The sequence below is a fragment of the Chenopodium album genome, chromosome 23 (genome assembly GCF_948465745.1).
Source record: "Chenopodium album chromosome 23, dcCheAlbu1.1, whole genome shotgun sequence".
Taxonomy (NCBI): domain Eukaryota; kingdom Viridiplantae; phylum Streptophyta; class Magnoliopsida; order Caryophyllales; family Amaranthaceae; genus Chenopodium; species Chenopodium album.
The window spans coordinates 15,229,351-15,235,973 of NC_137856.1; the positions used below are offsets into that span (position 1 = coordinate 15,229,351).

General features: G+C 43.7%; 1 pseudogene; it reads right to left on the reverse strand.

Annotated features, from left to right (window-relative positions):
- Positions 1–952: 952 nt before the first annotated feature.
- On the reverse strand, positions 953–1,051 carry LOC145609813 (small nucleolar RNA R71; annotated as a pseudogene).
- Positions 1,052–6,623: the final 5,572 nt, after the last annotated feature.

A 6,623-nucleotide genomic window follows, 5' to 3' on the forward strand; every position in this document is an offset into this window, starting at 1 on the left:
AGCTTTAATCTAGCATTATCATTGATCTTGCATGTGGAACCCATATCCCTAGTGTTTAGACCCTTGATTACTTGTTGAATTTGATCTAGTTCATTTTAGCACCAACCATAATCTCATTTTCGTCTCCGAGGTAGCTTGACTTAGACTTTAGTTTTCATCATTGCATTCCCTTGGGATCGACCCTTAACTTGCCCTATACTCATATAAGGTTGGTTAGGTGTTTACAAATTTAGTTTGGCTTGGGGAAAGGGTAGATAACGACATGCATTTTCCTCTTGTCAAAATGGCGCCGTTGCCGGGGACTGCTATTGGTGCTTAGCTTTTGTTGTTGAGTCTACTTCATTTTATAAAAAAAATACAAAAAGATTTTGTTTCTTTAGGCTACACTTGTAGCCGTGCTACTAATATTTTTCTTTGAGTTTTGCATGCATAGAACCCGTGATCGTTCCTTTGTTCCCCTTGATCCGGAAATTGAGAGAACTCTTTCAAGAAGAAGAGTGGCTAATAGATCCTTGGGTTATAGCTCTTCAAGTGAAGAAGAAATTCAAGAAGAGCAAGGCATGGGTGAAAATCCTAGAGTGGCCTTGAAGGAGCTTGGAGTGCCCGGGGCATATAGGTTTGAGAGCGGAATAGCTCCACCTACTACACCGGCAAATGATTTCGAAATCCGGCCGGCAATGATCACCTTGATTGAGAGAAGGCAATATAGTGGGGCCAAGAATGAGAGCCCATTGAACCATCTAAAGGAGTTTGAAAAATATTGCAACACCATCAAAGTCAATGGGGTTTCTCAAGAATTCATCCGCCTCAAGTTGTTCCCTTTCTCTCTAATAGGAAGATCTTTGGAGTGGCTAGACAAAGAGGTGAAGCCCAACTCCTTGAGAACTTGGGACGATGTCACAAAGGCTTTCTTGTCCCGCTTCTACCCCCAAAAGAAGACGGCGGAGGCAAGAGCCTTGATTCAAGGGTTCAAGCAAAGGCCAAGTGAAAGCCTTTACGAAGCATGGGAGAGATTCAAAGAGTATCAAAGGGAGTGCCCTCACCACGGAATCCCCACATACCAAGTGATCCAAATCTTCTATGGCGGTTTAAGTCCCCAAGGCAAGTCATGCCTCGATGAAGGGGCCGGGGGCCCTATCATGAACAAAACCGAAGAAGAAGTTGTGGACATCATTGAGGACGTGGTGACATACTATAGGGATTGGCAAGATGGGGAGAGGGACTCTTCAAGCAAGCAATCTTCATTGTACTCGGTGGACCATCTAAATGCAATCAACAACCTTTCCTCCCAAATGACAAACTTAGGAAAGGAGGTCACCGCAATCAAAGCTATGTTGGAGAGCACTTCCTCCCCTTCTCAAGCTTCGAATCTTCCCTCCCAATTTAAGGGGAGAGGTACTCCTTCTAACTCTCAACCCCCTCCCTCTTCACATAGTATGCCTATGGGTTGCTTGTTTTGTGATGCATGTGGATCGTATGAGCATGACTCTAGTGCTTGTCCTAATGAATGTGTTGATGAGTTTGATAACCATGAGAGTGAACATGTGAATTATGTGTCGAATAATAATGGTCAACGGTTTGATAATCAAAGGGGTCAATGGAATAGGAACTTCCAAGGCCAAGGCAATTTTGACAACTATAACCAAGGTGGTGGTTATAGAAACCAAGGGAACCAATGTTCTCGTGGTAGCTATAATAATCAAGGTTATAGTGGCAAAAATCAAGGCCAAAATTATGGTAATCAAGGCCAAAATTATGGTAATCAAGGCCAAAGTTATGGAAATCATTACCAAGGTAGTGGTAACCATAATCAAGGTGGTGGAAACCATAATCAAGGCTATGGCCAAAGTCAAAATAGGAGTAATTGGAACAATCAAGGACGGGGTAATTTTCAAAAATAATTCTCAAAGAGGTCCCCCACCCGGGTTTGTTCCAAAAACTCAAGGTGAAAGTTCCTATTCTCAACCTTCTTCACCTAGGACTAATTTGGAGGAGATAATTGAGAATCAAACCAAGTTGTTGAACACATACATGGCCGTGAGCGATAAAAAATTCAATGAAATGATGACCCACAATAAAATGCTTGAAAACCAAATCTCTCAACTTGCTAATGCCTTGAAAGATCATGCAAGTCCTTCTTCTTTACCTTCCCAAGGTCTTGACCCCAAGAAACCCGTGAATGCTATTGTTACTAGGAGTGGAAAGGTTCTTGAGCAGATATTGCCTAGGAAGGGTGTAGATAAGGAGATTCCTAGGGAGGTTTTGGTTGAGGATGAAGGGAATAGGGCATCATTGGATGAGGTAGTGGTTGAGACACCTAGAGAGGTGAGAGTAGAGAAAGAGATTGTGAGACCCAAACTCCCCTACCCACAAAAATTCATGAGACACAAATTGGATGAACAATTTGGGAGATTCATTGAGATGCTAAAACAACTCCACCTTTCTCTACCTTTTACCGATGTGATCAACCAAATGCCAAACTATGCCAAATTCCTCAAAGACATTTTGAGTGGGAGAAGAACTTGTGAGGTTGTGGAGACCATCAATTTGACCGAAAATTGTAGTGCTATCATCATGAACAAAATGCCACCCAAGTTGAAGGACCCCGGAAACTTCTCCATCCCTTGTGCCATTAACAAGATGCAAATTGATAATGCCTTATGTGACTTGGGAGCTAGTGTGAGCCTAATGCCATATTCGGTTTATCAAAGACTTGAGCTAGGGGAACTCTTACCTTCTAACATTACCTTGCAATTAGCGGATAGGTCTATCAAATTTCCAAAAGGTAAGGTAGAAGATGTCCCTTTGATGGTGGGGAAATTTGTGTTTCCCGTGGATTTTGTTGTTCTTGAAATGGATGAGGATGCCACCATTCCGATCATTTTAGGTAGACCCTTTCTTGCTACCTCGGGAGCCATGATTGATGTGAGGAGTGCTAAGATCTCCCTTAAGGTAGGAGAAGAGGTTATAGAATTTGATTTGAATGAGAGCATGAAGTATCCATGTTCTTCTTTGGAAAATTGTATGATGATTGATTCACTTGATATTGTTGTGTCTTCCATGCATGAGCACTTGCTCACTTCTAACGATGCTCTTGAGAATATTTTGTTGAACAAAGACAAGGTAGGTGCTTCATGCAAGGAGATGACTTTCTACGAGGAGTTACTTGATGGAAGTGTGGAGGACGTGGATGAGCAAACATGTTTGGAAATCTCAAGCCATGAAGCTTTGCAAGTGGCCACATAACAAGAAGGTAATGGTGTGCCTATGGTGGAGCTCAAACCTCTACCATCACACCTTAGGTATGAATTCTTGGGCCCTCATTCCACTTACCCCGTGATAGTTAGTGCATCCTTGAGCGAGAGCCAAGCTCAAGCGTTATGTGGTGTTTTGAGAAAACACCAAGGTGCTTTTAATTAATGACCTTAAAGGTATAAGCCCCGCTTTGTGCCAACACCACATAACGCTTGAGGAAGGCGCCCTTCCCTCTATTGAACGACAAAGGAAACTACATCCTCAAATGGGAGAGGTAGTTAAGAAGGAGATCACCAAGCTATTGGATGTGGGAATCATATTCCCCATCTCTAACTCTAGGTGGGTCTCCCCCGTCCATGTCGTTCCAAAGAAGGGGGGCATGACCGTGGTTGAGAATGAGAAGGGTGAGCTCATTCCAACTAGGACGGTCACCGGTTGGCGGATGTGTATAGACTATAGACGTCTAAACATATCTACCAAGAAGGATCACTTCCCTCTTCCGTTTATAGACCAAATGCTTGAGAGATTAATAAGGCACAAGTTTTATTGTTTCCTCGATGGGTATTTCGGATTCTTCCAAATCCCCATCCACCCTAATGATCATGAAAGACCACGTTCACTTGTCCCTATGGGACCTTTGCCTACCGGAGAATGCCCTTTGGGTTATGCAATGCACCCGCTACTTTCCAAAGGTGCATGATGAGTATCTTCGGAGACATGTTGGAGGAGGAAATGGAGGTCTTTATGGATGGATTTTCGGTGGGGGGTGTTTCTTTCGAGGAGTGCCTTGTGAATCTTGAGAAGTGTTTGGCAAGATGTGAGAAAGTCAATCTTGTTTTGAATTGGGAGAAGTGCCACTTCATGGTGGAGGAAGGTATAGTGCTTAGGCACAAGATTTCAAATAGAGGCATTGAGGTGGATAAGGCCAAAATTGATGTGATTGAGAAACTTCCACCTCCGGTGAATGTCAAAGGAGTGAGATCGTTCCTTGGTCATGCGGGTTTTTATAGAAGATTCATTAAGAATTTTTCACTCATTGCTAAGCCCCTAAATGACCTTCTTCAAAAAGATGTTGAGTTCAATTTTGATGACAAATGCTTGAAGGCATTTGATAGATTGAAGAAGGCCCTAATCTCTACTCCTATTGTTCGAGGCCCAAGGTGGGATCTTCCTTTTGAGTTGATGTGTGATGCGAGTGATTGGGCGATTGGAGGTGTTTTGGGACAACGGGTAGACAAGAAACTTCATGTGATTTACTATATGTCCAAGACTCTCAATGGGGCTCAAAAGAACTACACAACAACGGAAAAAGAATTTTTGGCAATTGTGCACTCTTTTGAGAAATTCCGGTGTTACTTGTTGGGTTCCAAGACCATAGTCTTCACGGATCATGCGGCCCTCAAGTATCTCTTTGCGAAGAAAGAGTCCAAGCCAAGGTTGATTCGATGGGTGCTTGAATTGCAAGCTTTTGAGATTGAGATTAGGGACAAGAAGGGTGCGGAGAATGTTGTGGCGGACCATCTTTCTCGCCTTGAAGGGGATCAAATTCATGATGATGGTCTACCAATAGAAGATAGAATGCTTGATGATTTCTTGTATGCCATAGAGGTGAAGGAACTCCCATGGTATGCCGATTTGGTCAATTTTCTAGCATGTGGTGAGTTTCCACCCTCTTTCTCCAAGAGCCAAAAGAAGAAGATCAAAAGAGAGGCAAGGCACTATTTGTGGGATGATCCTATCTTATACAAACGTGGGGTTGATGGCTTACTTAGGCGTTGTGTTCCAAATGAAGAGGTGCCTAGTGTTTTAAAAATGTGCCACTCGGACCCTAGTGGTGGGCACATGGGTGTTTCCAGGACCGCTACCAAGGTTCTTCAAAGTGGTTTTTGGTGGCCACATCTCTTCAAGGACTCATGGGGCTTTGTTAAGTCGTGTGACCGATGTCAACGAGTTGGGAACATTTCCAAGCGAAATGAGATGCCTCAACAACCTATCCTTGAATTGGAGGTGTTCGATGTGTGGGGAATTGACTTCATGGGACCATTCCCCTCTTCATACGGGAATCAATATATTCTTGTGGCGGTGGACTATGTTTCTAAGTGGGTTGAGGCCATTGCCTCTCCAACAAATGATCACAAGGTTGTATTGAAGTTGTTTAAGAAGATCGTCTTTCCAAGGTTTGGTGTCCCAAAAGCTGTGTTAAGTGATAATGGATCCCACTTTGTCCATAATGCCTTTCAAAAGATGTTGAGGAAACATGGTGTGCATCAACGATTTGGGCTTCCCTACCATCCTCAAACGAGTGGCCAAGTTGAGGTTTCAAATCGTCAAATCAAGCTTATTCTTGAAAAGACGGTTGCTCGCAATAGAAAGGATTGATCGGACAAATTGGATGATGCTCTATGGGCTTATAGGACGGCTTTTAAGACACCCATTGGTACCACTCCATATCGCCTTGTCTATGGAAAATCATGCCATCTTCCGGTTGAGCTTGAACATCGTGCCTTGTGGGCCATCAAGAAGATCAATTTTGACTTAGCAAGTGCGGGAGAGAAGAGGTGGTTGGATCTTCATGAGTTAGAGGAACTTCGACTTGATGCTTACGATTGTGCTAGCACCTACAAAGCTCGATCCAAAGAGGTTCATGACAATTTGATTGAGAAAAAGGAGTTTTGTGTAGGTGACAAAGTCCTCCTCTACGATTCTAGAATGAAGTTGTTCCCCGGAAAACTCATGTCAAGATGGAGTGGTCTGTTCTTAGTGAAGGATGTTTTTGGTAATGGTGCCGTGGAAATTTCTCCTTTGGATTCCTCATCTTCATTTAAGGTTAATGGTCATCGGCTCAAGAAGTACTTTGATGGAGTGTCTGTTGGTCTTGTTCACAAGATGATTCTGTTCAAGCCACCTTGAGTGGGGTGATGCGCGTCGAGCTAACGACGTTAACCAAAAGCGCTTACGGGAGGCAACCCGGATTCTCATCTCATTTTTCTTTTCTTTTCTTTTCTTTTCATTTTCCTTGATTAGTTTTTGATCTTATGTTGTGTTGGTTTTATGTTTGTTTTGTAGGTTGCCTATTGTCATCACTTGTTGGAAAGAAGGGGTTTTATGAAGAGTTTAGAGTGCAGGGGAGAGGGCTCCCCAAGGGCTTGGAGAGACCTCGGGGGCCTCTCCAGCTTTCAAAGGAAAATACATTCAGGAACTCCCCGCGGTTGCCCCGCGGTCTCTCCGCGGGCGCGGGGGAGTTTAGAGAGGTCTCAGAAAATTGGAGAGGGCGCGGCCCCTATTTCAGCAAATTTCTAAGTTTTGGATCAGGAACTTCCCGCGGTTGCCCCGCGGTCTCTCCGCGGGCGCGGGAATTTTTGGAGAGG